Source organism: Panthera onca, chromosome D1 (genome assembly GCF_046562875.1).
Source record: "Panthera onca isolate mPanOnc1 chromosome D1, mPanOnc1 haplotype 2, whole genome shotgun sequence".
NCBI lineage: Eukaryota > Metazoa > Chordata > Mammalia > Carnivora > Felidae > Panthera > Panthera onca.
Window position 1 is genome coordinate 59,345,384 of NC_138348.1, and position 14,448 is coordinate 59,359,831.

Genomic DNA, 14,448 nt, shown 5'->3' on the forward strand with positions numbered 1-14,448 from the left:
CACACCGCTTTGAAATGTGACTCCATCCAGAGGTGAAATTTATTTCACCACCCCTTGGTCTGGGCTGGCCTCATGGCTCGCTTGGACCAATGCATGTGCCGGAAGTGAAGCTGTGCATGTTCCGGAGCCCAGACACCGGGGGCCTTTGCTGCCTCTGCACCCACCCCCTTGGGGCCCAGCCCAGCTGCACATCAGAAGCCCAGGCTGCACTGCTAAATGATACGGGCTACTGCAGAGGGCGGCCCTGAGGCCACGTGGAGAGAGGCCCAGCTGGCCCCACCATCCCAGCAGAACCCAGGCCTGGCTGACCCACCAGTCAAGTGAGTGCGGCCGTGTGACAGCAGCCGCAGCCCAGCTGGCTCACAGAATCAGGGGGATCCATCAGTTTTTCCTTTCAGCCACTAAAAATCGACATGGTTTGTTACCTGGCAAGAGACGCCTGAAGCAACTAGGCTTCAACAGTGAAAAAGCTAAAAATACGCATTTGTCTAAGGTCATTTCAGAACGGCGGAGTCGGGCCATCCACCCTGTCATATCTCTGAAGTTCTGGCTGCTGGAGCAGAAATGTCTCCACGGCGCGGGGAGCATCATGTGGTTAGCGACTGGCTCTATCTCGCCCACGCTGCCTCCCCGGGGGCTCCATGAAGGCCCCGAACAGTGGGTGCTCCAAAGTTGCCAGGTGAGTGAGTGAATGTCCTCACCTGGCCTCTGCATACAAACCCCCAGGGAAGGGAGCTCCCTGCCTCCAGGACAACCTCTTCCTGGAAGAAGGTTCTCCTCCATCTAGAGCACAGACCTATGACCCCTCTGGTGGCCCTGCTTCTACCTGCATCCCCTATTCTATGTGACATCCTTAGGTATATCACAGTGGCTCCTGGCATTTGCAAAACAGCACAACCTCCCTTAATAGCAAGTATTTCCATGTGCACAGAATGCCGGCCACCTCGTAACCATAAGGAAGTGTTTCCACCAGGGCCCCAAACAAGCACGCGTTCTGGGATCGCACAGTTTAGGGTATAACCCCAATCCCACCTCTGTACGGCCCTGGATAAGACACTTCCTGTCTCTGAGCCTCAGTTATCTCATCTGGAAAATAGGAGTGGTGAAATTTACCGCCTAGGGTTACAGTGGGGCTTAAAGAGATGATATATGTAAAATGCTCTGCACGTAATCGGTCCTTGATAAAGGTTAGTTCCTTTTCTGCCAGGTACATAAACAGTTCCAGATGGAGAGCTCATTTGTACTTAGCGTTCATGTCTGTATAAATAATGTGCAGGTGGGGGAGGAATTGTCAGGTGGCCGGGGTGGGGGAGGGCATTCCCAGCAGTGGGAGCAGCTTAAGCAAAGACAAGAGGGAGAAGTTTGGTTTCAGGGAAGGGTGAGTCAGGGGCTCGGTGCTGCTGGCATCTAGGGCAGCAGGAAGGACAGTGACTGGGGAAGACAGGCCCATGCCCTGAGTGCTGGGCTAAGCAGCGTGGGCTTTGCCAAGGGCAGGGCAGCCTGGAGGAGGTCTGAAGCAGGGGGGGATGAGATCGGGTGTGGGATTCAAGACCAGGCGGATCTTGGCGGGGGGGGGGGGGGGGGGTTGGAATCAGGAGGGGAGGTGAGAGAGAGTTCCTGGGAGCCTGAGAGGGGAGAATTGGTGTGGGAGCAGGGATGCTTAGGCCCATCATGGGGAGAGAGAGCCTGGCCACTCAGCATGGGCACACTTGTCACGGGAAGCAGGGCCCTTGACCCTCTGGCCCGGTACCTGTACTCTGTGTCTTTAGGGCCAGGACCTGGATGCCGGGTAGACCAGAGGGGAAACTAACCCTACCCATTTATCTGGTGGGGACTCAGAGGAATCCCTTTCCAGATCTGCTCTCTCATTTTATGAACCATCCTGGCATCCAAGCTGAGCTTTGCAGTTTTTAAGACCCGCCACAGTTACAAACTCCTCTAAGACTTGCAGCTACCTTGGGAAGGAGGGAGGCTGGGGAGAGATGATTAGCCCTATTTTTAAGATGGGGAAACCTAGGCCCAGAGAGTGCAAGTGACTTGCCCAAGACCACACAGCAAATGTATGGCAGAGCTGGGCCGGAACCTAGATCTCCTGCCTCCTGCTCCCATCCTAGCCTCTTTCCACAGCACTGAGGGCCTGGGGAAGATGTTCTCACTTACCTGCTCTGGGTGAAGAGTGAGGGGAGCCAGAGAGAGGTTGACAGCTGTCAGCAGACAACACTTAACCCAAACTGACAATTTAATTGTGAAAATGTGGACAAGGTACAGTTATATGTAAGGAAATCCAGACGGCCTGGGCCCCTGGGGAGCCTCAGCCAGCACCCCAGTTGCCAGGGAAACAGAGGATTTGAGATGATGTCACTAGACTCGGAGGCTGAGGTATGGGGGATGGGCTACCCAACCACCTCTTTGGGACCAGATGGGGCTGTGGGCCTGGCCACGGGCTGTTATCCCCATGGTTAACTCTTTCCCTTACAAATGGGGCAAAAGAGAGCTCCAGAGCAGGGTGGCGATTTACCCAGGGTCACACAGGGAGTCAGTGACTGAGCTCCCCTATTAGATGACCATGTCTATTCCTCTAGCAAACTTCAGGGCCCAGTCAGAGTCATCTGAGTCGCCACGCCCAGCACAGCACCTTGCAAAGAGCAGAGCTCAACTCAACAATGAGAGCTACTCGATCCCTTTATAGAATGGAGGGGTGGGGGGGGGTAAGCCACTTCAGGAGGTGACACTTGTTAAGTCACAGTAGCCTTAGATGAGGAGGAAGCCTGAGCAGTCATCTAGAGCAGTGCTGTCTTGTTCAGCAGACACTGAGCTCAGAAAGAGCAGGTCACCAACCCAAGGTCACCAGCAGGTTGGGACAACACTTGGCTGACCCCGAGTCATGCCCAAGAGATATGACACCTTATATGATCCTTACTCAGGGAGGAGCGGTCCCTTTCATTGCCACCCTCCGAGCCCTGGGCCAGAGATCTGGGCCTTGGCAAGTCTCCATTGCCTGAAGCATTTTTCTCAGAGTCCTCAACCTCTGACCCAAGGCTGAACATCCACCAAAGGATCAGTAACAATGATAACTCCCCTTAGCATTGCTCCTACTGTGTGCCTGCCTCCAGGCTGTCACTCTGTGTTCCGTATCTCAAATATTTACTCATCTATGGGCTGGGAGCCACTGTTCTCGTTTGCCATCCAGAGAACAGAGGCTGGGGTCTGGAAGTGTCACCTGCCCTCCTGCACGTAGCCAGAAAGTGAAAAGCTGGGATTTACATCTCAGGTCATTCTGCATCTAAAAACTGGCTGCCTTCTTCCTTGGCTCTTAGAGGAAGCCAAGGAAGCCTGCCCTCCCACATTGGACTCTAAGGGGAGAGGGCAGCTGGATGTTTGCCTGTCCAGCCTCCCTCCCATTCCTGATGGTAAAAGCATCTCTCCCCTGCCATCCTCCTACTTTCTGAGTTTCTAGGGAGCAGTCACAGAGACCAGTAGCCTGCTAGAAGGCCTGGCCTTCTGGAGAATTCCATCTTCCTAGCCATATTATATGACCCAACTAGACCAAACAGAGCTGTTGTCCTCAGCTTGCACAAATGGGTTCTGGGAGAAAGCAGTTAGCTCCCGTTTGGAATGAAAGCTCTAAAGGTGTGATTCCCCAGAGCTTCCAGCCTTGTGAGGAAGACAAGGAGAAGGAGGAAGGAAGAGAAGAAACAGGCAGGGGCGTAGGGGAGGTCATTTGAGTTCACAAGCACACCCTTGTCCCTCCCAGGTGTGTGGGCCCGTGGATCCGTGTTCCTTAGGCTCATTGGAATTAGATCTTTCTCTAGACTCTTGCAACAGGAGCCGTCCTATTACTTCTGCGATGTGCTATGCACACTTTAATAAAAATGTAATAAAAGATTAATAAAAGCTCTTGTCCTCCAGGAACTAAGTGTCTGGGCAGGAGGGGTGGGAGTGAATATAGTTCTGGGTTCTATACCTACTCTATTTCAGACTTGCTGTGTGATTCTTCCCCTCTCTGGGCTATAACTTCCCTACCTTTCATATGGGCAGGGGTGGGGGTGGGAGGTGAATACTGGGTTAAGTGTTCTGCAAGGTCCCCTCCACTTAAAAACAAAAAGACATAATTGAGATACACACGCACCCTTTTAAAGTGTACCGTTCAATGGTTTTTAGTACATTCACAAATTTGTGCAGCCATCCCCGCTTTCTAATTTCAGAACATTTCCATCAGCCCACGAAGAAACCCCACACCTATCACTCCCCATTCCACTCAATGCCTCAGCCCATAGCAACTGCTAATTTCCTTTTTGTTGCTATAGGTTTTCCTGTTCTAGACATTTCAAGTTCATTTTCAAGTTCATCCATGTTTTAGCCTATATCAGTACTTCTTCACTTCTTCTTATAACTGGATAATATTTCACTGCATGGAATACCCTATTTTGTTTGTCCATCCGTCAGTTGGCGGACACTTGGGTTCCTTCCACTTTTTGGCTATTATAAATAACGCTGCTCTGAATGGTCATGTACAAGCTTTGTATGAAATATATGCTTTCAAGTCTCTTGCATATATACAGAGGAGTAGAATTGCTGGATTATATGGTAACTCTATATGACTTTTGGTGCGTCGCCAAATTGCTTCCCACAGTGGCTGCACCATTTTACATTTCTTCCAGCAGTGTATGAAGGTTCTAATTTCTCTACATCCTCCCCAGCACTTAGTATTTTCTGTCTTTTTTATTTTGGACATCCTAGTGGATGTGAAGTGGTATTTCATTGTAGTTGTGATTTGCATTTCCTCAGTGGCTGATGGTGTTGAGCATCTTTTCCTGTACTCGCTGGCTATTTGTATATCTCCTTTGGAGAAATGTTTATCCAAATCTTTTGCTCATCAAAAAAAATTGGATTATCTTTTTAAAAAAATTATTGTGGAGTTATAGGAGTTCTTTAATGTATACAGGATACTAGGATGTTCTATCTTTACCACATACTCTTTTGCAAATATTCTCTCCCATTATTTAGGTTGTCTTTCCACTTTCTTGATAGTGTCCTTTGAAGCGCAAAATTTTTTAAGTGTTATGAAGTCCAGTTTCTATTTTTTCCTTTGGTTGCTCATGTTTTTTGTGTCGTAATAAGAAATTATTGTCTTATCCAAGGCCACAAAGATGCACACCAACATGTTTTTCTAAGAGCTTTCTAGCTTTAGCTCTTATTTAGATCCATGATCCATTTTGAGTTAGTCTTTGTATATGGTGTGAGGTAGGGGATTTTGTGTGTGGGTATCCAGTTGTCTCAGCACCATTTATTAAAAAGGTTATTCTTTCTCCATTGAATTGTCTTGTCTCTCCTGTCAAAAATTAACCATAGGGGGCGCCTGGGTGGCTCAGTTGGTTGAGCACCCAACTCTTGATTTCAGCTGGGGTCACGATCCCAGGGTCGTGGGATCGAGCCCTGCATCAGGCTCCATGCTGAGAGTGGAGCTTTCTTCCAATTCTCTCTCTCTCTCTCTCTCTCTCTCTCTCTCTCTCTCCCTATGCTCCTCTCCCCAACTCATGCTCTCTCTATATAATTAAAAAAATAATAAATTAATTGACCACAAATGTATGGGTTTATTTACATAATCACCTTTTTTTAAATGACATCCAAGCTGTAAGTTACAGTAAGGTCCTTGTAGTCACAACTGTGTGATAGAGAGTGTGGCAGAGGGGGGAGAACAAATGAAAACTGTGAAATCCCATGGACCAGATCCAGTATAACCCCAGGCAAACTACTTCACTTTGTCTTTTAAGAAATAGCACAATATGTTGTCCTGAACACATTCTCTCTTTTCAGTTTTTATATTTTTTTTAAGTAGGCTCCATGCCCTGGGGCTTGAACTCTGATCCAGCCAGGCACCCTTGAACACATTCTCACTGTAAAAAATACCAACATCTAGGTACCCTGAGCCTCAGTTTCCTCTTCTGTCACATCTAAGTCCCAGAGCTAGTATAAGGCTCAAAATGAGAGGGAAGGAAGCAGAAGGGGGCTCCAGGCGGGGTTGGGGACACAAGCAATGGTTTGGAAGCTAGAAAGTGCAAGGTGTGATGGGGAGGGGGAGCAGTGAGAAGTGTGTAAGGAGTGGGGGGATGTTGAAAGGCTGCCTCTCTTGTCCTTAGGTTGGTGAAAAACCAAAAGACTCTGGTGCCTGCGTCATATCACAGCTCAGAAGACACCTCCCATGTCCCCGTCGGGAATCCCATGGCAGAGAGTCCCAGCCAGGACATCCAGCAAGGCCTCTCGGCCACGGGGCTAGCAGCGAGCAGGCCACACGTGTCCTGACGCTGTTGGCTGCACTCAGTCTGGGTGTGGTGGGGCTGTGCGAGAGAGAGCAAGGTGGTTGGGGTCTAGCGATGGGTGGGGGGTGAGGCTTTTGTTTCTTACTTTGTGCTTAAGTGAGCAAAACCCGCAGAAGCTCAGGGAGAAGAATGTGCAAAAGGAAGGGAAAAGGAAACTACTACCATTTGTCAACTACCTCCTATTCCCCCGGAGGCACTCTGTGAACTTCCTCTCTGCTCACAACCACCCAGAGAAACAGGAGGATCGTCCCCATTCATAGAACCCACAACTGACTCAGAGAGAAGGATACATCTGCCCAAGATCACACAGCCAGCAGGTGACAGAGCTAGGATTTGAACCCCGTTCCATCTCTCCTAAAGCACATGCTTTTCCCTTAATGCCCTCGCTACCCTAGAGAAAAGGGAGAAAAAAAGAAAGAAGGCAAGATAGAAAGAGGCCCGGCTCAGGGAGAGTCACACAGACAGAAAAAGAAAAAACTAGAGTGGAAAGAGCATGAGGCCGCAGCCGAGGCCTGGAGCAGGTCCTCGGGGAGCAGCGGAGGGCGGGGATGGCCGGAAACTGGCTCACCGAACCTGGAGCCAAGAACCATGCTTGGCCTGAGACCTGGTAGAAAAGCTCTCACCTCAAGATAGTGAAGTGGGGAAAACTGGCGGGCCGGCGTGGGGGGAGGTGGGGGTGCAGGGTCTGCCCAGGAGGAGGGCAGCGTGGCCGGATGGCCAGGGGGCTGCCAAGCAGGGTTCTTCACACATCATCCAGCTCAAATAACCACCGTGGCTGCTCAGGCTGGCAGGCCCTTGCTCCCGGACGTGCAGAGCCGCAGGCTTGGAGGCCGCGAGGGAGGAAGCAATGACCGGGCCTTCCTGGAACACTGGTTGTTCTTTGCACAAACGCCTGAATGGGGCCCATAAGTAGGGTGGCTGTAGTTTATTCTCTGGACCGGGACAGCTGGGAGTGAGTAGGGACAACAAGCATACAGACATAGGTATATAGGGTACCCAGCCTCGAGGGTCCTGTGTGGCTGGGCCTGGCCTGTGCCTGTGGCTGGCCCCCCTGCCCCCCACCCTCTTCGTGCACACTGGCCTTCCTCTGCAGACACGTAGGGTCTTGGCATTGCCTGGAACAGCCCGCCCTATGCCATCACCACCTCTCCACACCCCTTCATTGTTTCTACTCGCCTTCAGAACTCAGCTCAAGCCACACCGGTGCCTTCAATATATCGTGTATTTTCCTCCACAGCACCGATGACAATCACAGGCATGAAAGAAATTCTTAATTATGTATTTGGTTGTTTAAAAGTCTGTCTCCCTTCCTAAGGGCAGGGCTGGGTCTGACTCACCCACTGTTGTATCCCGGACACTCTAGCCAAAGGCTCCAGTGTAACGGTGAATAAATCAACTCCCAGGGCCCCCAGTACGGCCACCTGGTTGTGTGCCATCGTGTAATTTGGGGTTCTTCCCTATACATGGAAAGGAAAGGAAGGAGCTAGTCCTAAAAAAAACAACCTCTTGGGTACAAGGCACACTTCTGATTTCTTCCACAGGCTCTGAGCTCTGTGGGGTCTCCCACAGCACCCCTGGCCCTCCCCTTCCCCAGACTCTAGACTAGCTTTAGGCCCGAAGGAGGGGCCCAAGTTGGACTTAGTGATGAGCGATCGCAGTGTGAATACCATCGTGATGGATCACGAGAAGTCGGAACCAGAGGGAACTCTAGATACTGTGAGATAACGGGCTGAGTCCTGGCCCTGGGGTATTGTAGGCCCCCAAAATACTGGTGTTCCTTCTTTTAGAAATCATCTTGTCCAACCATCTTTCTTTTGTTGTTTTTTGTTTTCTTTTTAATTTATTCCTAGGTATTTTTATTTATTTATAGAGGCAGGGGATGGTGGCAGAGGGGGAGAGAGAATCTTAAGCAGCCTCCGTGCTCAGTGTGGAGCCCGACACAGGGCTCGATGCGGGGCTCAATCCCACAACTTTGGGATCATGACCTGGGCCAAAAGCAAGCATTGGATGCTCAACGGACTAAGCCACCCAGGCACCCCATCGTTGCTGTTGTTTTTTTAAATGTGCAGTTCAGTGGATTAGGGGCGCCTGGGTGGCTCGGTTGTTTAAGCGTCTGACTTTGGCTCAGGTCATGATCTCATGGTTCGTGGGTTTGAGCCCCACATTGGGCTCTGCTGTCAGTGCAGAGCCTGCTCTGGATCCTCTGTCTGCCTCTCTTTCTGCCCCTCCCCCCGCTCATGCTCAAAACTAACTAACTCACTAACTAACTAAATAAATAAATAAAAATTTAAATGTGCAATTCAGTGGATTATAGTATGCTCACAAAGTTGTGCAACCGGGACCACTATCTAATTTGAGAACATTTTCATCACCCCAAAAAGAAACCGCCATCCCCAACTGAGGCCCAGAGAGGGTGGTCCCCTATCTAAGGTCCTATCGTCAGCCAGCAGCAGGGCCAGGCCCGGAGCCCAAGCCTCCTGACACTCAGTCTGCTTCGTTAGGCAGCATGTCTGGGTTCTCTCTGGCACCCCCAGGCATCCATCCTCTGGTGTCTGACACGGAAGAGCGGTTTAGCAAAGGCCTATTACATTGCATGTAACAGGGAAAATGAGACTGTACCATCGATAGCTATGCCTTTAACGCTTCAGAGCCCTGCCTGCGCCCAGAATGGAGCTGAGGGCTCTGGGGGCACAGGAGACATACCTAGAGATCATTTCACACTGGTACGCTGCTTCCCACAAGAGTCAGTGTCTTTCCATAGCCGGGGAAGTGAGCACACGGCCCATCTCCTTCTCCTCCTCCCATCTCCTTCTCAGGGCCACCTGTCCAGACCACCCTATATCAGAGTGCACCCTGCCCCTCCCTCCTGGCATTCTGATCCTCCCTCCAGGCCTGCTTTTCCTCCTCAGCGCTCACCGCCATCCATCGGCCACACTGTATCCCCCACTTCTTTCTCTGGTTACTGTCTGTCTTCGCAGACTGGAATTCAGCTCCATGAGAGCAGGGGTTTCTGTCTGCTTTGCTCGCTGCTGCACTCCAGCTCCTAAACGGTGCCCGTTTCATAGGTGTTTCAGAAATAGTGACCGAATGAACGCGTGACAAAATAAACGGTTAGCTATTATTGCATCATTCTCATCAGCGATAGTTAGGGGAGGGATTATTTTCCTTGTTTCATAGATGCGCCTTAGTCCACTCAGGCTGCTGGAACAACATACCATAGACTAGATGGCCTAAACAGCAGACATCTACGCCTCACAGTTCTGGATGCTGGGAAGTCCCAGATCAAGGTGCTGACAGATTGGTTCTTGCTGAGGGCTCACCTCCCAGCTTGCAGATGGCCACCATCTCACAACCTATTGGTGCACACGCAGGGAGAGAGACAGAGAAAGTGAGCTCTGATGTCTCTGCCTCTTATAAAGACGCTAATCTCGTCATGGGAACCCCACCTTCATGCCCTCATCTAATTATCTACCAAAGGCCCTACCTCAAATACCATCAAACCGTAGGGGGCGGCACGGGGGAATAGGGACCCAACATCGGAATCTGGGGTGGGGGGCGTGAGCATGAACATCCGGTCCATAACAAATGGCAAGCTGAGGTCCAGAAAGGTTACCTGGGAGCCAGAGGCAGACCATGACTGGCCACCCCCCTGGTCCCGTCAGGGCAGCCTGGAGAGGGGTCAAGGTGGGCATGAGGAAGCAGGGGCCAGACCTCCCAGGTTTGGCATTGTTTTTAGGACCCCAGAAAGCAGAGTCAGTCTATGAACCCAGCCTCTTCTCCTTCCAGCAATAGTTTAGCTGCTCTCACATTCCATGTCATAGCCAAAGTGGAAAAAGAAAGAAAGGAAAAAAGGCAGTGCTGTGTTTTAAAATGGCCTTAGCTCTGTGAGCTCCAACATGGAAACTGCTGTCCATGATGTCATGGGCCCCGAGGCCCTCTGGGCAACGTTACTGACACTTCATACGGTGGGCCGGGCCCAGGGTCTACACAGTCCTCTTGCCAGAGCTCCGTGTGCCCGTGGGCAGGCACAGGCTCCATCTACAAGCCTGGGCCAGACCCCCTGAGCCAGGACAGAGCCAGGCACTGGGCAAGCAGGGGGTACCCTGGAGTAACACCCCGGCAGAGCATCTCGCCCTGTGTTGCTCACAGGTCTCTAAGGTCCACCTCTCGCGGGATCTATGACAGCCGTGGGACACACAGAGGACAAGCACTCTGGCCTGTGTTTTTCTATGGGGGAGCAGAGCACAGAGTGGTGTGGTGCCCCGTGCACGGTCACACAGCTAGGGAGTGACGGGGAGCTGGAGCCCTGTCCTCTGACTCTAAATTCTATGGTCCACTTATACGGAGAGGGCATGGTCTTTGCCCACAACAAGCTGACCGACTGATAAAGGCCGTGGGGGAAACACTCAGTCAAGTTCAAGTCTTCATTTTACAGTGGGAGAAACTGAGAGGGCAGGGACCGGCCCAACGTCGCTCAGTTGATCCACAGACCGGGCAGGGCTGGTTGCAGGCTCTGGGCTTCTAGCCGGGAGTATTCCCCGCTATATCCTGCATTTAAACATTTCCATTTGGGCGGAAGCTGTGCTGTTCCGGAAGAGACGCCAGGCCTTTCCAGCCTCCGGTCTGAGGCTGTCTTCCAGGATCTGCTGTCAAGGCTTATTCCTCAGGGAACAGCTGTTGGCAAAAGGAGATGAGGTATTGATTATGGCTGGGGCTGGGGGAGTGTGGCTGAGCCCCCAGGGAGAGAGAAGGGATGGGAACGGGTAATGGAAGTTTCTTGGAGAAACAAACTAAAGGTATTTTGCTTTTGCTTACTGTATTTTCTAATTTTTTTTTTTTTTGCACTGAGAGAATTCATTTTTTCATATTTGAAAGTGATGAACTATTTAATTGAAAATGGTCTGGGAGGGGGGGCCTGGGTGGCTCAGTCGGTTGAGCGGCCGACTTCGGCTCAGGTCATGATCTCGAGGTCCGTGAGTTCGAGCCCCGCGTCGGGCTCTGTGCTGACAGCTCAGAGCCTGGAGCCTGCTTCAGATTCTGTGTCTCCCTCTCTCTGACCCTCCCCCGTTCATGCTCTGTCTCTCTCTGTCTCAAAAATAAATAAAAAACGTTAAAAAAAAAATTTAAAAAAGAAAATGGTCTGGGAATCCAGGGTTGCCCCAGTCCTGACTGGGTGTGTGAACTTGGGTGGGTCCCTGCCTCTCTCTAAGGCTTTTCTTAGAAATGCCAGTAATAAGGTTGCCCCATGAGAGGTAAATGAATCAAAAAGTCTCCCTGACTCAAGACGCAGCTGTCTAGCCTGGTCATCAGCAATACTGAGCCACCCAAAGAAAGAACACAGCCACCCAGGTATGAGGTGTCCAGAGAAAAGTCAAAGTTCAGAGAAGCCCACTTTGGCCATGCTGTCCAGTAAGTCAGAGTCGCTGTCTGAGGGACATGCCCGTCCAGGTCCCCACAGAGGGCCTCTCCGGTCAGAGTGAAAACGGTTCATCGGGCTTCACCAAACCCGTGTGAACCACCCTCTGTACTAGTCCTCCTCGCCCCTTTGGTCATATTCCGGGCCCAGCAGGCAACAGTTTCCCAGAGGCTCGGCTGCCAGGAGGGAAGGAGACCGGGGAGGGACAAGAGCACTCCTGTCAGCGGAAAAGGAGACTCTCCCGTGTCAGTTTTAACAGTGAGGGGAGGAGGTATTGATCTTGAGCGACATGGTGAGGGCCAGTCTGTTTGACCTCTCTGGGTGCCTTGAAAAAGGCCAATGTCAGGACTGGCCAGGTGAGGGTCAGACTCTAGGCTGGTCAATCACCCAGGACCGGCCACCAGTGAAAGGGTCAAATGATTTTAATACGTGCACAGTGTTTTTAGAATAGTGCTTGGCATAAAATAAGGAGCCAATCAAAACTGCTAGATGAAAGTTAACAGCGGCCTATCTTGATGGCAGGGTGGACTCCCCCGCCTTGACCCCCGCCATCTGCCCAGTTGGAGACTCACCTCATCTCTGCCACCCATGGGCACCGAGAGGGCACCCAGCTGACTGTTTTAAAATGCAGCATCACTTTCTGGTTTTTCCCTGCCAACTCCCCTCTGCTGTCTGGGCCCAAGGGAGGAATCATTGGTTCTCCATTCCTGAGTTATCTTCCCACCCACCACCCATCACTCACCTCCTGTCAGCACTGGGCTAAACCTCAGAGGCCAGGAATTCTAGGTCAGGCTGGGACCCCACAGTGTCAGCCTGGAAGGCCCTCAGTGTGTGCCTTGATCACCCCTCCTCTAAAGTACACCTGGGGAAACTGAGGCCCAAAGAGGGAGAGGGACCCCCCCCTGCCACCCCATGCCTCTGGTTTACGCAGCCAGGGAGCTGGTGGCTGGGCTGGAGCTGGGCCCAGCCCCGGGGCTTTCTCCCGGTCTCCTCCACTCTTCAGGGGTCCCCAGAGGCCGCTTAGGAGACTATGCTCCCCCCTTTTGTAGCCACACCTCACCTAGTCTTCGTTTGCTTCATCCTCTGTGGCTCTGGGATAATTCTCACCAAGCAGGGTCAGTCCCCCGGGGGGCAGGCAGCTAACGAGCTTCAGATGTCTGGGCCAAAATGCGTCACCGCAGGCGGACGCTCAGATGCTTGCACTGATTGCGGAGGCCTGGCCAATGGTGGTGGCACGCAGGGGACACTCTTCCCTTTACAAGTTACTTAACTCCCTGCCTGGATGCGGCAGGTGCCAGTGTTTCTCCCCAGAACCCCTGGCTGGGGTGGCTATTTCAAGATCTGGAAAAGGGCGGGGAGGCTGGAGGATAAATGCATTTTGAGCACTTGGGAAGTTATTTCTTCTTTCAAGTTTTTTCTGGGTCCAGAACTGGTCTTTCCACGGAGGTAGCCCCAGGGAGGGGGAAAGAGAGCGGGCAAGCCTCGTTTTGATGGCCAGCTCCGTGCATGCTCTGGGCAGGGCACAACCCTCACAGGAACCCTGCAAGGCTAAGACTGTCACCATCTACTTCACAGATGAAGAAAAGGAGGTGCAGACAGGTGAGGTGACTGGTACAAGGTCACACAGCCCCTGAGTGGCCAAACTAAGGTTCTAGCCCACGCTCTTCCCTGCAGCAAACTGGGACGTTTCCAGAAGACCAAGATAGTATATTGTGGTTTTAAAACTGCGTGAATGGTGAGGGCCCGTGGGCCGCCCTAGGGTCTTAGACACTGAGGCTGCCTTTGCTGCTAACTCATTTTTCCCTCTTGACAAGACAGCAGATTGTACGTTTCCAAAATGCGTTTCATCATCTCAGCTTCAAGTGAGGTAATAGCAACTGCCATCATCATATCCTCAGCCGTGCCTGGAACACATTCTGGGAGCCAGACCCTCTGCTGGAGACTTCCTGTTGGTTACCTGTGAGGAGCTTAGATTCCAGAGCTCTGCCACTTACTAGCTGGGGACCCTAGCCAAGTAACTTTACCTCTCTGTGCCTCCATTTCCTCCTCGGTGTTATGAGGATGCTATTCGTTCCTATTTCAGAGGGTCCTGCAATTAAATCAGTTATTATTTTTAAAGGGCTTAGAAGGATGCCTGGCACAGTGTACACACCAAGCATATGTGTTAGCAGATAATGGGCTCAGTCTTATGAGACGGGCATTGTAATTTTCCCTGAACTGCAGATGTGGAAACTGAGGTAATGCAGTACAGTGATTCTCAAACTTAGCTTGCACCAGAATCACCCAGAGAGCTCATTAAAATATTAAACTCTGGGGTGAGGGGGGAGGGGTGCCTGGGTGGCTCAGTCCGTTAAGCATCAGCCTTCTGCTCAGGCCGTGATCTCTCAGTTCATGAGTTCGAGCCCCGCATGGAGTTTTGTGCTGCCGGCCCAGAGCCTGAAGCCTGCTTTGACTTCTGTGTCTCCTCCTCCCCCACTTGTGCTCTCTCTCTCTCTCTCAAAAATAAACATTAAAAAAAAAAATACTAAGCACTGGGAAACCCTGCCGGAATTTCTGGTTCAGTAAGTCTGGGCTGGGCCTGAGAATGTGCATTTCTTGCTGCTGGTCCAGTGATGGCACTGTGAAGGCCTGTAGTACAGCGGCGTATGGCTCCAGTTCTGCCAGGGCCAGCTAGGGCCAGTGACAGAGGCAGTTCCATAAGTGACGTGGCGT